We start from the raw sequence: 18,964 nt of genomic DNA on the forward strand, positions 1-18,964 counted from the left end.
ACTACTGCAAATAACTGGGTTAGATGAAGTTTCTCTCTCCACTTCTGCTGAGGTGTCCAAGCCAGGGTCTGCCCCTGGATGTCTGAAGGATTTTACACCCCCATCAAAATTTATCCTCACTCAGCCATGCCTATAGCCATGCAAAGTCCCTAATGCACAAAGTTTGTCTCCAGCAACGTTGAGAAAGATGAGCAGAAATTTTCTGATCTAACTTACTCTCAGTGCCTTTGAGGACAGCTTTCCAGCAGGAGGTTGTTACAGTGCTGCCCTTGCTAACCTTTGCAGATGTGCTACAAGGTTCGTGGTTCCATGAGCTCAGTGACTGCAGCCACAGAGCTTCTATGCAGGGCTTTGGTGTTGAGCTTCCACCACTCTCCTCCAGGACATCAAACAAAGCCATGGGCAGCCTCCGAGTGGTTCTCCTACCATATTGTCACTCTGTAGTAGGAGCTTGGTCTGCTTTATTTTCTCTAGCCCTTTTGTGTAGGTAGCCAAGCTCACAATTACATCCACAGTTAATTAATAATTACTGAACCAGCAGCTGAATGTGGTTCCCAGTTCCTATCAGTCTGTCCAAGCTTATCCACATCAAAGCTTTCAGTTTCCATCATCATCCCTACTGTCATTTTGATGAGGTCTGTTTGCCTTCATATTTTCTCTTCTTTAATGCTAAAGTCACAGCAATCTTGTTTTGATTTTTTTGTGATAGGAGGGGAAAGAGAGATTGGAGAGATTTTTGTTTCACTGACTGGTAGGGGTCTCATTCAACAAAAATTGTTCAAGCTCTACTATCTTTTATCTGCTCTTCAGTTGGACTCACAAAATGCACATAATGACAGTCACAGAGCAACAAGGAGAGCATTTTCTGGCCTCCAGTGCAGAGGAGTGAAAATAGATGAATTCTGAAATTTGCAGACCATCCTTCTGATAACTAAGAACACATCTTTTCAGCAGTTCAGAACTTATTTTCTTTTATTAAAGCATCTTCTATAATAGCTACTGCATACTTACAATGATAGTTACTTTCTTGCAATTATGTTATTCAGAAATAATTGGATTTCTGGGTTTAATTGGGCTCTAAATTAGCTAGAGCTTTCATAAAATCTATTACAGAGATTTCTAATAGCATCTTTTCCTGCAATTTAAGCACAGAGTATTTCAGTGAGTGATTCACCAGTGTAAAAAGTCTTGGCTGCTGTGAACTCTAGAATGGGTTCAGTTTAATTATGACAATTTAGGCACCATCCTTTTGTAATTAAACATTTGCTCAAAATATTACAAGGAGTGCAAAACTCTGTGAAAAAACTGACACCTTTTGTTTAGAAAGATACTGGTTTGTTTTGCAACTCTTGGGAAGATTAAGAAGCTTTATGGTAGGCAGGCTCCTGAAGACCAAGTTCAGAGGCAGGGTTGTATCTGTTTGCTCACACCAAATATTTCACCAGCCCAAGCAGGAGAAGTCTGCACGAGATGTCTACCTGACACCCATCCCACCCAAGGGCTCCTGGGCTCCACTTGATGACCACCCCTCCACATTCATGCAAAAATCTCACTACCAGCAAAAAACAGAGAAGTAAAAACGAGTCAGCTAATTTAGGATCATCGACTCCTCTGAATAAGCCCAACCCCTTCCAAATTCTAGGGGTAAGGAAGATGAGCCCCTGCTTTGCTGTTAAAGTGGAAGATGGTCAACTTCAGCACGAATGTGGCTGCTTGAAATCTTCTGATTTCATCATTTGCACTCTCTTTTCTTGGCTCTCAGGAAGGCATGTGCTGCTGCAGTTGTTCTGCTGTTATTGGAACCACTTTCCATGGTTTTCCAGGGACAACTCTCACACATATATTTTCCTTTCATCCTGAGCACAGCACCTGAGAGAGCAGGTGGATCTGATTTCCAGCATTTTTTGTGTGCTTTTTTTGCAGTAATTCAGGCCCTCCACATCATTCTTCTGGGGTACTTCTTTCTCCAGGAAAAGCAGCCTAGACATAGTTTTCCAAAAAGACTGATGTTAAAAATCCAAATGTATTTTTTAAATGGTCACAGGCAAAACAGAGTATTCTTCCACTGATTCATACAACACTGAAAAATGTTTGCTGAAGTAACAAAGGGTGGGATTTGGTCCCAGATTAAAAACCTAAGGATTTGGATGCCTCCATATAAACACACACACATGAACTAGGTGGCCAAGCTGCCATCACATCCCTGCACTTTTGATCAATACTCTCAAATAACCATAGGGAGGATTCAGCCCAATTTAACACAGATGCTTTAGGGCTCATCCTTGAACCTGTAAGAAGGCACCTGGGGTTATCAGAGCAATGCTGGGGGATCCCAGATAGCTTTTGGTTGTTGGCCTCTCAGAGGACAAGTACTACACCTGTAGCCCCATGTGCCTACCTGGGGCATTTGGAGTGGCGTAAGAATCCTTTATCCATGCAGGTGAATTGGCCTCAAGACACAAAAATATTGAAAAGAACTGAATATTCAGGGACTCCAAGGACTCTGTAAGATACTGCCATCCACTTAGTTAATTATATGACTACGAAGTCCAAATGTTGTCTGATCTAAAAGACATGACACAAATTCAAAATTTGCCAAAATTAAGTATGAAAGTTCAACCAATTTAGTTAAAAGCTTCCCTAATAAAGGCTTTTCCAGAATGTTCTGTTTTCTTGCAAATGCTCAAGACTTAGATGGAGCTGCATTTTCCGGGGCAAAAGTCTCCAACTGACAGGCAGCCCCTTTCACAGGTATTCTTCAGACAAATGGTGAGTGATAACATTGCAGTAACAGGCAGCAGATGCTCTTTGGCTTTGTTTTATCCATAATAGCTTGGAGGATTCTTTGAGATTTACTTCAAGGCTGAAAACATTTTTTTGGAAATTCGTTGGCTAAGGCACATTTTTTCAAGTACCTGTGAAGGTTTTTCTGTGGATATAATGGGAAATGGTAGCAAGGTATTGCACAGGTCAATTCTTATTCCTTTTCTAGTCAGAAGGAGTTTTACAACCATCTTCAACAGAGGAAAATGTAAACCTTCTAAATCAATATTCCAGATTGCCTAGACTAAGTACAAATAAAACCTTACTAAATTGTAGAAAGAATTTAGTGAGGTTAGTCAATTTACTAATTCAAATTATAAAAATTTAATCAGAAGACATCTTATTAGAAAGGATTATTTAAGTATAAGTGAATTTCTTTGGGCCTTGTTTCATATAAGCAAAGATTGATCAATATTCATCAATAATACATTCACCTATGATGACTCTGAATAATGTGATGTTTAATATTCCCTAAATTTTTTAGATAACCTTAGTAAAAAGTCATTAATTGTAATATTTATCTGTTACTTGAAGAAGAACATGATATAAAATGACAACTCAATTTTCCTCTTTGACATTTCAAATACAAAGAGGTCACATTAATCAATCAATAATGTGTTTATCATACACTCTGGTCAATTATACCCCACCATCAGTGACAGTTTTCTGGCTTGCAATCTGGACACACATACTCTCATGACAACTACATTCTTTCTAGCTATTTTTTATTTTACAACCAGAGCCATTGCTTAAGGCACAACATAAATGCTTGGAAAGGGCATGAGATTCTTCATAATCCCAATTCCAGTTCTGTGCTGTTAGTCTATTTCCAAAGAACAAACCTTCAATGCACCAAAATCCAAGAAAAACAGGATAAGTTCCTGTTGTCTGAAGAGAAAGTTACACATAAAATAAAACCAGCAGTACTGCAAATAGAATAGTCACATCTGCTGATTGCAAGGTTGCAATTATAGCTCATCATTTTAATGAAGTCGTAAACTAGTTGAGTTTACTTCTTTGGTTTATTGCACCATGAGAACTGTTGTTTTTTGGTTTGTTTTTTTTGAGTTGTAGCCATATAAACTATAATTATTAATGATATGTCTGTGAATGACATTATCAATTCTGTTTGCCAGGACATTATTTATATTCTGGGCTATCTGTAAAGATGAGTCAGTATCTCCCAAATGAACTCTGACATAGTTTTAAATAGAACTTCTCACCTTCAGACAAATCACATAAATCTTAACCTTCCTGTTTTTATTAAAATTATTCTGAATGAATGATACTGTCATAAATCTCATTTAAAAGTATTTCTCCATTGGAAAATGCTGTTTGGCCAATGGCAAATTGCTTATTTCAACAATATCTCACTCTAATTTCCCCTTACAAATATTTACTAATAAGGAACAACAGAGCATTTTAGATTTTTTGAAGGGGAACATTTCATTCATTTCTTTTTAAATAGAACTTCTTTCTAATTAATGAAAGTGCATTATTAACAAAACATGAAGGAAAATCTTGGGAGAAATTATTCCATAACACATTATCCAGAATATTTATTTTAATTTCATTTCATATCATGTTTTTGATATTTTTATCAACTCATAATTCTTGCAAACACGTTTTTGATATTTTTTGCTCAGAATGGGAATTTGTTTCGAATTGCAGACTTTACCATGAAATAGAATAGGAAGTTTTTATGAGGCCACAGGCTCAGCCGAGCTGAGGACACAAGCACCAAACGATGAGCCCTCTCCCTCCCACAGAAATGATGGTTTCTGCAGTGCTAGCCACAATTTCCTGAAAACTTGAGAGAATATGACCTTCTACATAATCTTTTAATCTTGCTCAGGCAAAGTTCTGTTTGCTCCACCTGGTTCATAGATGGAGGGCTGAGCAGGAAGGAGATGTGCAAGCTCTCAGCCCTTCCAAGTGTGTGATGAGAAACATTTCACATCTTCCTTCGTTAGTGCCAGCAGCAGAATATGGAATCAAGATGAGAGCACATTTGAATATCAAAAGTCATTCTCTGGTTTACTCACTCTTAGAACCTGTCACATCACATTCCCAGCACTAATTAGCTGCCCTGTTCCAACTGAGAAGCAATGGTGTCTCAGAGGTGGCTGAACGACCCTATCAGTTGCAAACTGTTTATTTATTCAGAATAAAGCTAAGGAAAAAGGAAGTAAAAAAACTGCTGTACACATCTAACAGTTCAATAATTGCTGTTTGTATGGTTTTATTATTTTTACATAGTATTTTGATGCTGTTATACTCATTGGGACATTTGGAGTGTAATATAGTAATAATTTATGAAATAAGAATCTGATATGCAGCAGTATTCCTAGTGGTGCATTTCGTATCGTATTAGCAATACAAAAATTGTAAGAAGATGGTGGTGGCAGTGAGCTCCCACTGAGACATACCCTATTACAGTGGTATCCATGTCAGCTTTTTGCTTTTTAATCACAACTTTGACATTCATTGACTACAGTGTTTTTCTTTTTAAAATCATACATGCCTTCAGGAGCCCAGATTATTTAGGTGACATTCCTACATTAAAACCAATTAATGAAAGGAGTATCCTTAATGCAGCCAACTTCCACTGTTAAAGGCTGATGTATCAAGATTACTTGTGTATGCTGTTTGTAAAGACAAAGTCCTTTCTTAACCTGTAGCTTGAGCCCTGGGTTGGTGCTGCAATGGGAGATGAGAGAAAGTGGCAAGCAGTCTAAAGGCAATTTGAAGTTATGTTTCTTTTATTCTCACAAACATTATGTTATGCTACCACTGCACAAAGATAAATGAAAACTGCTAAGAAAACCTGACCTTCCAATACATACTTGATTTAGTGTACCCAAAACAAAGATAGGCAAGACTTAGAAATTTTGAGTTATACTTACAAAGTTAAGGTGAAATTCACAGAATCACAGAATTTTTATGGCTGGATCTAAGATCACCCTGTCCAGCCATCAATAACCACCCCAAACCAAAACACAACCAACCACCATGCCCACTAAAACACATCCTAAAGTGCCACATCTACACTTGTTTTTTAATAACTCCAGGCATGGTGACTGTACCACCTCCTTAGGAAGTAAGTTCCAGGATCTGATTACTCTGTCAGTAGAGAAATTCTTCCTGATATCTAGCCTAAACCTCCCCAGGTGCAACTTCAGGCCATTTCCTCTAGTCCTATCACCATTTACTTGAAAGAAGAGGCAACCACCCACTTTCCTACAACCTCCTTTCAGGTGGTCATAGAGAGCAATAAAAGTTTCACCTCAGCCAGCCCCTTCTCCAAACTAAACAATCCAAATTCCCTCCGCCTCTCCTCATAGGACTTACTCTCCAGACTCTTCACCATCTTGGTTGACCTTCTCTAACCTCACTCCAGTAACTCAATATCTTTATTGTAGAACTGAACACAGTACTTGAGGTGTGGCCTCACCAATATACAGGGGCACCATCATTTCCCTACTCCTGGTGGCCACACTATTCCTGATACAAGCCAGGATGCTGTTGGCCTCCTTGGCCACCTGGGCACACTGCTGGCTCCTATTCAGTGGCTGACAAACAGCTCCCCTAGGGGCTTTTCTGCCTGGCAGCTTTCCTGCCCCTCTTTCCCAAGCATTGCATGGGGTTGTTGTGTCCAAAATGCAGGACCCAGCACTTGGCCTTCTTGAACCTCATATAGTTGGCCTTGTCCATTAATTCAACATGTCCCAGTCCCTCTGCAGAGGCTTCCAAATTGTTGATGAGAGGAATATGCTAATACATAGGTCAGTTCAAATAATCCAGCCTGATGAAAAATGGTCTTCCAGTCCCTGGAAAAAGTTCTTCTCATCAACTCCAGAACTCTCTGTGTTTAAGTCTTTGAGAACTCTGAGGTTGCCTGAAGTGTGAATTGTCTGCCAGCCACAGCTCTTGTTCCAGAGGGGAGAAAGCTTCCTGTAAAAAGCCCTTTTTTGATTTTAGCCACATTTTGAGAAAGAGGCACTCTATGCCCATAGGAGAAAAGTGTAGGAGTGGGACTTAAACAGATAGGCTGTGTGCCTTGCTCCGGGCTCTACCTTAGAATTGCTTTATTTTCCCCAACAGTGTCTTTAAAATTCACTCATCCTGGATCTCCAAATTACTGACTGTACTGCTGGATCTTCAGTTTTCTTTTTTTTTTTACACCATTCCCAGATTTCTATTGTATTATCATCTCCCATCAGAGATATCATCTTTGTTAGAGTAAACTGAAAGCCACTCGTTATGACAAAAAAAAAGAGAATTCCCATTAACACATCATCATCTAATCATATTAGGAACTTTGTATCCTATTATCAGCTTTCTTATGAAATACCATTTCTTAATGACAGGTATTTTTCTAATACTGACTGAACTCTGCTAACATTAAAAAGTTACTACCGAGCATGTATTTATAGAATGAGGTATCATCTTCTTCATGCTAGCACATAATTCCAGCTTGTGATTTGATCAGATGTGAATGCTGAAAGTTAATTTTCATCAAATCAACCGAGGAAGGAGGAACAGAGTTATCAGCACTTTGCACTAAATTAAGATGTATTGGCACTGAGTTGAGTGGGATCTTGAAGGGAGTCAGACTGCTTTTCTCTGTGTCCACAATATTTCTTTTGTGGGTGACAGAGGCATCCCATCTAGTTAGCTTGTTCATTCTTTGAGTTTGCATATGTAATATATAACATTTATTGTATTTACTGGGTTCACTGAAGACCAAGCAGTGGGGTGAGCCTGGGCCCTTACAGTCCCACTTTCCAGCACCATGGAGTGAATCCAATGCCTGGTACATTCCTGCCACCTCCCTCACTCTGAAATGTCATTTATCTTTCCCCATTTTCCCTCTGCTACCAATCCACATTAGTTTTATTTTAACCTGAGCTGCCTAAGTCAGCTCTCCAGGCTCCCCAGAGCTGGACAGAAATGTAACATTTCACCTCATCATTATAAGTCCACATATGAAGCTATGTTGAAATGGGGAATAAATTTATCTCTCTTTTTTTTTTTTTTTCTCTTCTTTTTTTGTTTTATACGGTTCACTCCTCATTGCTCTAATTCAGGGATAAAATGAAACACATGGTGCAATACTTACATATTTAATAGTCCATTTTCCATCAATCCAAAATACATCTCCTAGCTAATAGTTTGAGAAAAATGCTTTCCAAGTGAGAAAAACACATTTATTATTTTTTTCATAGTCTTGAAAAAGAAAAGTGGATTTTGATCCCTTTCTCAGTGATGACTGTCATACCACCCTCCTCCCACCTTAAGAGAAAAAAAAATCCAGTTATTTTTAGGATACATCTTCTACAGGAAGTAGTCATTTAGGATCTATTTAAAAGATACATATAGTCTGCTAAAGAGTAGATATCAACTTGCAGAAATAGAATTTTGCTTTACCTTTTCACAGGTAAACCAAATCCATGATTCTGAATAATAATAAAAAAAAACAGTAATTAATTTAGTAGGGGGGTTTCAGTCTGAATTTCAAATGCAGAGATACTCATCTGAAATACTATACGTAGACTCACAGAACTTCAGAGAAAAATTTATTGCTTACAGACTGTTCATAAGACAGCCTTACACTGACAAAAACTGAGCACTAAGGTCAGGGACTGTCCTTTTGGTTTGTGTTTTCATAGCATCTAACATAGACCCAGATCTGATGGTCTTAGATTTACTGTTATGTAAATAGCAATATATTTTATCAAGCACAATGCAATGGAGTGAAATAGAGAGAATCATAAATGACAGCAAATGGAGTAGAATTTTCAAAATAAATAAGGTACCTACTGTGCTTCAGTATCCTTGGTATCTTTGTTATGGAAACCCATGTAAGGAAATAATACAAGCATGGTAAAGTCAATGGAAGTCTTTACTTTGATTTCCATGAGCTTTGCATCATGCTTTTCTTCTTAATTTGCAACATTCAGTAATCCACAATACAACTCACAGGGTTACAAGTCCGAATTAGAGAAGTTCTCCTTCCTGATTGGTTTTAAGCCATTTTATATGGGCTTGTCTGTTTAAGCTGTTAATACTGTTGAAGATTACTATGGTATTACTGCAGTCTGCAATATTTCAAAGCTTACAGCACTGTTTCTCACCAAATCCTTGCAATGGATTTGACTTTTTCAGCACCACTTCTAGTCATCCAAGAGCTATCACTTGTGAAGCAAGTCCCTGAAAGCCTGGGCTAACTGTGCCAAGTGTCAGAAAATAGCATTTATTCTGCTGAAAGAGCTGGAATTCAACTATTCAGCATAAAACCAGACAATACTTTTTATATCTCATCTGACTTGAGGTAGCTGGGTAAACATTTCAGTTAATTAAGCTGTGAAACTGTTACCTTGATTTAGAAGTTCTGAGAGTTGCACTGAGTTCATTGCTTAAACTCAACCTGTATTTTCTTTTGTGGCTCATTCATTATAGTAAAGAATTTCCCATTCAAAAAAAATACTGGATTTGCACACATGAAAAGAATACCTAAAAAAATGTCAGCATTCTCTAGCTGTACAGGGAAGACAGATTAGAGCTGTAAATTAACCCAGAAACAGACTGCATGCTTTCTTGCTCCTTAAAACAAAATCAGTGCATGGCTAAGTAAACCATCTCTGAAAATACATAGCTCCAATTACTCAGCCAGTGCAGAAAAGATTATTAATAATCCCCAGTCTTGTTTTGAAAAGTTTAGCTAATGACACTGGTGTGTGTGGGAGAAGAAAGAGAAAGAGAGCACCATCTGCTGTACAGCTGTGCAATTTTTTCAGAACAAAAGGTGATTTTTTAAAAGTACAGATTTGCCTGTCTATATCTATATATGCTACTGACACCCTGCTTGGCAGACTCACCTGCTCCAACTAAAGCACTGCAGGGAAAAACAAAACAAAACAAAAAACAAAAAACAAAAAACAAAAGAGAAGTTTCTTTAGTATGCTTATGCCTCGGGAAAAAGGAAAATTATTCTGCTCAGGGGCCATTTTTCAGCATCTTTGTGCAGTTCCCCATCATTTATAAGGGGCTGGTAGTCATTTGAAAATGAGCCTTTTGAGGTGTTTTTATTTGGGAAGGTTTAAGTTATTTACAGGGATCTCAACAAATAGATCAGGTTTGAGTATTCCCATAACACTCTGCAGAGGAGGTATGAGTGAGAAAAAGGGATGCCAGTGACTCCAGAAACACCCAGCAAGCCTGGGAGTAACCTGCCATCCAGCAACACATCCACCATGAGCTATTGATGGAGCAATGGAAAGTAATTGATTTCTGTACTATGAGTAGAAAAGAAAATTCAATTTTCGGACTACCAGCTGCCCAAATAAAAATCAAGATCATCACCCCTAGTAGATGAAGAAAAGCTAATTCTTCTCAGGACAGAATTCAAACCCACCAACTCAAAGAGCAAATAAGGAATGGAGAGGCCCTTTCTCAGTCCTGAAGAGTTTTAGGGACTCTCTGTTAACCTGACATCCCACCATCTGCCTTAGATTGGTCACTCAGAAGAACCACTGGGGTTCATCCACTTCATACTGGGAAATCCAAATGAGCACTAACGATATTGTCCCCAGTAGCTCTAAAACCAAGAATTGAGAGTGGCTACGAGTTGAAAGGTCAGTAGGATTTGCAGCCCTCACATTTGCAAGGAAAGGCCCTAATGGGAACAGGACCATCCTGGGGATCAGCATGATTGTACACACAGTATCACTTAAAAATCTTTGGCTTCTTTGTTCTGGGAGAAGATGACTACTACAAAGATGAGGTAACTGTGAACAAAAGTTTGCTGAGAGAATAGGATTGGGATTCTTAAGGACTGCTGAGAAGACCTCTACAAAAAAACACAAACCCGAACTGACAGTGTGATACAAATAAAGAAGGGGTAGTTATTCATAAGAGGAGCAAGAATAAAGAGAAGAGGGTAATCTAATGAGAATCTCAGGTGGGAAAATACCAATGAATTAAGCAAGTACTGTCAGAAGAAGGTGGAAGCAGAGCTATCCCAAGTCCTGATTTCCACGCACATACTCCCTCTTCTGCCCTGGGCACTCTCTCCATACTGCAGAAGGGAAAATGGACTTTTTTTCTCCACAGTTGCGTGTCACACAGCTGACAAAAAAAAAAAAAAAAAAAAAAAAAGAGTGAATTTTGAGAAGATACAGAAAAAACTCAGTGACCAATCAGGAAGGTCCATAGGGAAATTAATTACAGAAGGTAATATTATTCACAAGTACAAAATATTAGCGTAAAGACATCATGTATAATAAGAGTCAGTCTGATCAAATCCTGCCTTTCTCTATGATTTCAAACTCAAATGAGTGTACAGACAGTGGAAACCAGAGTAAATTATTAGGGATAACAGAAAGTTAATGAAAACAACATAAATATAGCAGCTGTATCAGAAAAGTATAAAGTCACAAACCAAAAAGGATTAGAAATAATAAGAAAGCTGTCTAGAAAAGAAGAAAGGCTAATGGCTGGTGCTGAGAAAGATTAAATACTTAACACTTTCTCTTTGTTTCAGCCTTCACTTACAAGGTCACAGAGGTGACACAACTAACACTAGTGCCAAAGAGCTTCCAGGTTGGGTTCAGTTGCCAAACTCACAGCCAGCTTAATTACACAAGATTAAGGCTCAAAACTACACCAGGGCTACTGAACTTTCTTGTGTTAAGCAAGAGACCCCTTTTCTCTCTTGCCTTAGCACAGGTTATTGGTGATGGGCATGGGACGTGCCAACGGGTGTCCCCACAGCTGTCCCCCTGTCCCAGTCGGTGAACTGACTCCCCTGGTGCTCTACAAGATACAGGAGACCAGAATCTTTTGTGTATCCCAGAATAAGGCAAGAGCAATTCTACTTGTAAAGCAGAACATAAAACTGCAAATAATCAGTTCTAAGAGCATGGTACAAAATGTTCCATCTTTTCTTAATGACTCAACATTTGACCATTTTGCAATTTATTTAACTTTTGGGAGCCTGGCACTAAGGAAAATCTTAATGCCAGCAAGTCAGTAACTCCATCAGAGCTTTTATCTCTACTAAAACATAAAAGGGACCAGACCTTTTGTTTCTTCCTGGAATTAACTGTAAGGGCACAGGTGATGGTGGCCACGCTGGGGGCTGGGGGGACAGGCTCAAACCAAGCAGGGGGACAGTGACAGTGAGGATGTGCATGGACTCACAGGCTTGCTAATCAACTCCTCTAATTTGTGTAGATATACAGCCAGAACAGATGCAGCCAGAGGAGAATGGACTCCAGTCCAAGACTTTTACAGCTTGAAAAAGATTTAAAATTCCGATTTCCATGGGAATCAGTATGATGGATCTCAGTCTCTTATGCTTCTTGTCTAATTGCTCTCTAAGTTAGCACTGATCCACCAAAAAAACATCCACAACAGTATCAGTGATACTGGTTAGGGATGATGTTAGTATTCATACAAAATTATCAGAGCCATTGTCAGAGTTCCTAAAACCTTGAGCTGAAATTCCCTTGGGGTTAGAAAGAAGAGAGCAGTCAGCAGTGGTTTGGTTCTGTCTGAAGCAGGGGAAGGAAGCAGAAGGCTGCTACTTCATGTGACTTCCTTGCTGGCAGCAGCTCAGGACCTTCAGGCTAGAAGAGCAACTGCAGTAGAGGAGCTCACAGGTTGTGGTTGGACCAGGCTGGTCACATTTTCAGAAAATAAACCCGAGGATTGTTACACTTTCAGACAGATTAAGAAACAGTAGTCTCAGGTCCTTTATTAGCAGATGAATCCAGAGATAAATCATAAATGCACAGGCTACTCAGACATGCTTCCAGGCCATTAGCTCTGAGCAATCAGTAATCCATCAGTCTGAGTGAGGAAAGCTCCAGAATCAGAACTGCAAAACTGATTGCAGGATGTCATTTGTCCACCCACCCTGCACAAGAAGCCAAGGTACAGTACACCTGGACTGATGTCCAGAACTCGTGCCATCATCCAGGTCAATGCTTCCCTGACCTCATCACCTGGCAGAGCAGAAAGTGTGACTTGAAGGGCAGATGCAGAAACTCCCTGAAAACACAATTTGTGCCAAGCCAGTTTGTTTAACTATTAGTATTTTGCTATTAGGATTAAGAAAATGAAATTGCCTGTGAAAAGTTGAAGAAATCCATTGCAAACACTCTGCCTTGTACTTAATTTCACAGTGAAGGCAAATTTCCAGCCCTCTGCTTCTCAGAGCTGCAATAAGCACCCCGCCAAACTGTCAGCAGCAGGCAGCCAGATGTGCTGCCAGTTTGCACCCCACAGGTCCCCTGAGTTGCAGAACCACTGGACATGGGAACTTTTATATACAAGCCAACACATAAGCTCATATATAAGTTTCATAGCAACACAACTCTGCTTCTCTCACATCTCTATAACCTAGAGGAAAAGGAAGGTGATGTTCAGCCCTGCAGCTCCCTTAGTGTGGTTTCAGTGATCCTGAGAAAGGCTGATTCAACCTTTCCCTACTCCTAAGAGCAGTAGAAATGTTTTGTTTTCACTGTGCACTAAATCACATCCTTCATGGTAGTTTATTGCATTGACCAGCCAGAAGAAATACAAAGCACTTGACTCCAACTCACAGAGGGAAAAGATCTACTTTGTCACTGTCTGGGTCCTTCTACAGGCCTCTGTAAATAAGAAATTAGAGCTTCTCGGATAACTTATTTTTTATCAATCATTACCAAGCCTGGCAGCTCTAATAATAGCCCAAAGAGATCTAAAACTCACAGTCTGGTCCACTTTACAAAAGCAACAGAACAAACCCCCAGAATGAACCAGTATTCCCAGGCTGGTCTGAAAGTAACCCTTCACAGGATGGAGCTGTGATCATCATCCCAGTTTGGATGGAGCTTTTGTGCCATTACCATTGATTTGCAGCAGTGTGGGCTGCTGCATTGACAAGATTTCTTTTTTACAGGGTGTTCATTCTCACGCAGAATTGATGCTCAGCAGCTGAAATAACAGAAAGCAGTAAAAAGCTGTCTTTTGCCATAAAGAGCTGGCAAGCTAGGCTGATGGCAACACACCAGGAGAGGCTGCAGCAAATGAGAAACAGAGGGGATGGCAGCAGCCAGGAGGGTTTGCAGCCTCCATCACAGCCTCTGATGCTCTGAGTGAGGTTGGGTCACAGCAAAAATGCTCCCATTGGGTGACCTGAGCAAGAGGACAGCAGGTACAGGGATAGTGCTGGGGCTGCAGTCATGCACAGACCATACTGGAGAAGCCACAGGTGTAAATGGGTCAGAGAGGTGGCGGGCAATGAGGATGTTTAAAGGGGAGGGACCACCTCTGGAAGTCTTAAGAGGAGCAGCCCACCACAGAAGTAACTTGGTCAGCAACACTTTAAGGCAATCAGTTGGGAAAAGAGAATGTGCAGTTAAATCCAGAGATGAGACTGAAAAGAATGGTAGTCTAAGATACACAGCCCAGGGGAGACTAACATCTGGATTTTACCCTGGCAGGTAAGCTGTGAGTGGTTGTAGCAAAGATAACTAGAAAAAAAGAAGTCCACCAAAAGCAGGCAGATTTCACCCTAAAACTGGGACCCCCAACATAGAAAGGAAGCAGAACATTCATAGAATCATAGAATCATAGAATCGGGTGGGTTAGAAGGGACCTCAGAGATCATCAAGTCCAACCCTTGAACCACTACTGCTGCAGTTACCAGACCATGGCACTGAGTGCCACATCCAGTCTCTTTTTAAATATCTCCAGGGAGGGAGAATCCACTGCTTCCCTGGGCAGCCCATTCCAATGCCTGATCACCCTCTCTGTAAAGAAATTCTTTCTAATATCCAACCTAAACTTCCCCTGGCACAACTTGAGACCATGCCCTCTTGTCTTGTTGAAAGTCATCTGGGAAAAGAGACCAACCCCCACCCAGCTACAACCTCCTTTCAGGGAGTTGTAGAGAGTGATAAGGTCTTCCCTGAGCCTCCTCTTCTCCAGGCTGAACAGCCCCAGCTCCCTCAGCCCTTCCTCATAGGATCTGTGCTCGAGTCCCTTCACCAGCCTGGTTGCCCTCCTTTGGACCTGCTCCAGGACCTCGATATCCTTCCTAAACTGGGGGGCCCAGAACTGGACACAGAACTCAAGCTGTGGCCCCACCAGTGCTGAGTACAGGGACAGAATCACTTCCCTGGACCTGCTGGCCACACTGTTCCTGATCCAGGCCAGGATGCCATTGGCCTTCTTGGCCACCTGGGCACACTGCTGGCTCATGTTCAGCTTCCTGTCAATCCAGACTCCCAGGTCCCTTTCTGCCTGGCTGCTCTCAGCCACTCTGTGCCCAGCCTGGAGCTCCCCTTGGGGTTGTTGTGGCCAAAGTGCAGGACCCGGCACTTGGCCTTGTTGAACCTCATCCCGTTGGAATCAGCCCAACTCTCCAATCTGTCCAGGTCCCTCTGCAGAGCCCTCCTGCCTTCCAGCTGATTGACACTTCCCCCCAGCTTAGTGTCATCTGCAAATTTGCTGATGATGGACTCAATCCCCTCATCTAAATCATCAATAAAAATATTGAACAGGGCCCTTCTCTCTCTCCCCCTTCATAGGGTATCTTCACTGTTTTCATTAAATTCCAGAGAGAATTCAGGAAAAGCCAGTCTTCTCCCCCAGAGAAATGCAGCATCATGGCCCTTCATACCAGCTTGGGATGAAAACATCTGGATTAAAATTTTTTCATTACTTCCTGTAACGAGATCAAAATATTATAAGTCAGTTCATTCTACAGCTATAGAGGTTTGAGAGGGTTAGAAGCATCTTATTTCTTGTAGCTGTTGAATCACTGTTGTTTCCATTTTCCCCGGTTTGTATCTGAGAATGTACACCATTTTGCCAGATGTTTCCAGAGGAAAAAAACACTGTGAAAGCCTTCTTTAACAAAATAAAGGGAAGGCTTTGGGCACCAAAAACACGTGCATGGTCCTTCTCTTTTAGTCCAGCTCAGAAGAATGTGCTAATTTCTTGAAATAACAGAAATTAATGTTATGTAAAATTAGTATGCATTCTCTTAGAAAACTCAATTTCAGACCAAGTAACTTCTCTTAAAAATGTAGATGAAAAAGCACAGTTGGTAGTAGTATTCAATATAGCAAGTTTAGAAAGTAAAATAAAGAGCTTGAGATAAACAAACATGTGATGCTATTAAAGTTGCCCTGTTGAGTTCTCTTTCCCCTGAGATGCTGCTGAATCTAGGGCTCCTGGCTGACTACAAGTAATAATGGGCTCTTAAAATTAAGAGTAAATGCAAAAGAAATGCAAAGCAGTTTGTGAACTCTTCCTGTCCATGGAACCAATTACATTATTAAAGACTGACAAAACATTCTGTACTTTAATTGCTGTTCAAGATTTCACTGCGTCCTGAAAAATAAAACTGTTTCCTTTTCAATTAGTGCCCAAGAGATATTTAAGAAGAAAACAGCGTTAGTTTAACTAGAGATTTTATTGAGAAGAGTGCCACTTAATTTCCTTAATTTTGTGCATTTCCCAAAAGAGCATAAAATGTAATTCTTTCCCTATCCCAATTCACAAATGTACCCCATTGATTTTCAGCCTGCAGAGTGTAGGGTGGAGATAAACAATAACTCCGTATAGAAAATATTGATTTAAAACCATTGACTTCAAGCCCTAGGGTATCAAAATATTAGTTACTTTTAAAGGAAGTAATAAAGGTGATTTTTAGCTACTTCATTACTGAAAAACACACAGCAAATAAACCCCACTATTCAAAGCAGCAAGATAGCCACACAGAAGGTGTCACAAAGCAAGACAGCTTGACTAACAAGAGACCAAGAGACCCCAACAGATATTGCTGGCAACTGTTTGAGTGACACAGTATAAATGCTACATCTTCCAATCTAATAAATCCCTACTGTGTTTTATTGTAATCTACAGATAAAAAAATAATGGCATGGAATAAAATTTTGTTGTGATGAGAGACCTCCTGAGAATGTCTTCAAGCATCTGGTGGACCCATAAATAGGACCATGGGCTTGGGGACCACTGCCTCCTCCTGAAGTCATCAGGAGCCAGGGACCCTCAAGTTTCCACAGCCAGCATTTGCTGGAGTTTCACACCAAATCCCTAAATCCAGGGCTGGTACTGATGCTGGTAACTCTGCCTCGCACATGGGGACACATGGTGAGGGAGTTCTAGAAAGCAGTGGCTCTCACGGGGCAGGTGCTGGGGGAAACAAAAGTCCTGATTGTGCCAGAGGGAAAACAACATTTAATCCACCCCTAAACTACTTCCACAATCTCCTTAGCAAACTCAGGACTGGAAATAGTGAGGGAGGACTACAGTAACTAGACCTTGTGCTATTCTATAACATAGGCATCTGCTTGCTCAGTTTTAATGAGTGTTGCTTTTGTCAACAATTCCCATTTTTAGGCACATTCTGATGTCAGAAAGAAGTCCCCAATTTCAGCTGCAAAGAAAATCTGTGATGAGAAATAAAATGATCAGAAGAAAAGTAGCCTGTGGTAAAGTGGTTATCTCTTGTTGAGAAGTGCCTTTCCTTCAAGTACAGCAACCTTACAAGCATTTCCACCTCTTTCAGTAGTGTCCTTTAAATGATGAAAGAGGAAGACAGTTCATCCCTTGATAGATATTCTTCACAGTCTATTTGCTTTTTGTAGTCCCATTCACCCTGTGCCAAGAATACACCCATGCTAATACTGAGACCTTTAAGCATCTCATTCTTCCTGCATATGGTGTAATTTTTGCCCTGGTGGGAGAAGCTGCCAACACAGGCCCAGACAAACACTGAAAGCAAGGTCAGTGGGCAGATGTTGAAGGTAATTATGCAAAGTGCTCAGTGAAGATTAGACAGTAACTTCCAAGAAACCTTCCTTCTGCTCTACTATCCACATGCAAGTTCACGCTGAGAACAGTGGTGCTGTAGTCATCAGAGAAACTGATATGAGGTTACCCTCATGTGGAAAATTATCTTTAGAATATTGTGTCACAATTCATTGGTCTGACAGAGTAAACCATAAAGGTTGCCCAGAAGGTAATTGCTGACAGGAGGGCTTGGATCCAGACACGTGATGTCCAGAGATTCGCTGTCTCAAAGAAAATACCCCAGAGGCACAACTGAGTTGGATTATCCCTAAGGCTAAGGGAGAGCCTTCCACTCTGCTTGTGTTTTGAGGACATATAACTGCAAATGTTGATGTATGAGCAATCAAACATGCTGGGTTTCTAGGTGACTGAAGGGAGCTAATTTTAAAGAGTTCGTCTGACCAGAAGAGCATGACTAATAAGACAACTGGCACTAATTTTCCTGATTTTTGCATCATCAAGATTTTTTCAGGATAAAGATGACTTCAAGTCATTAATTTCATTGTTGACTTTTAGTTTTCCATTTCAGCTTCTTTCAACTACCTCCTCAATAAATCCCTTATATGGCCTTGACATTTACTTTCTTTCAACCAGCTGAAAAGAGGGATGACATTTATTTCCACTGCTTATTTGGTACAAGCTTCTATTCAGCCCTGGATCACAAGACAGTAGTTGGGAAGTGGTGAATGCTGTTTCCACAATGCTGAAAGTGAATTCAGATCTTGACTGTGACAGTTTGGCAGAGAGTTCTTCCAGCTGCTGCCTGCCAGCACTGAAAAGAGCACACATAGAGCACAAGTGAAAAGAAAAAAAAAAACTTCTGGAAACTTCCTAATTGATTTTGTTGGGCTACATGGATTCCTTCCCAGAAATGAAAGACAGTAGGGTCTTATACCAGCCTCTGAAGTTCAAACTTTTTATTTTAATCATACAATAGCTACATAAAGGCCTTCTTTTCTGATCAAAATTATTTTGGCAACCAGAAACTGGCAGCCAGAATAAAAAATAGTAACTGAGAAGCAAAAGTAAATGTAACCATAAATCACAAATCAGCCAGAACTCTCAGATCAACAGCACCTTTCACTGCTGTAGAAACACTGACATGGAAAAAATTTCTCCATGGCCCCAAAGTTCATCATCTGTTTATTTCCTAGTAATTTGCTGAGACAGCATAATTAGACTGTTAACTTTTAGGAAAAATAAATTGCAAGACACAAACTCTGTTCCAAAGCAGGTACAGGCCTGGCCTGCAAGGTTTCTCCTTGCAACA

The sequence above is a fragment of the Calypte anna genome, chromosome 1 (genome assembly GCF_003957555.1).
Source record: "Calypte anna isolate BGI_N300 chromosome 1, bCalAnn1_v1.p, whole genome shotgun sequence".
Classification (NCBI taxonomy): domain Eukaryota; kingdom Metazoa; phylum Chordata; class Aves; order Apodiformes; family Trochilidae; genus Calypte; species Calypte anna.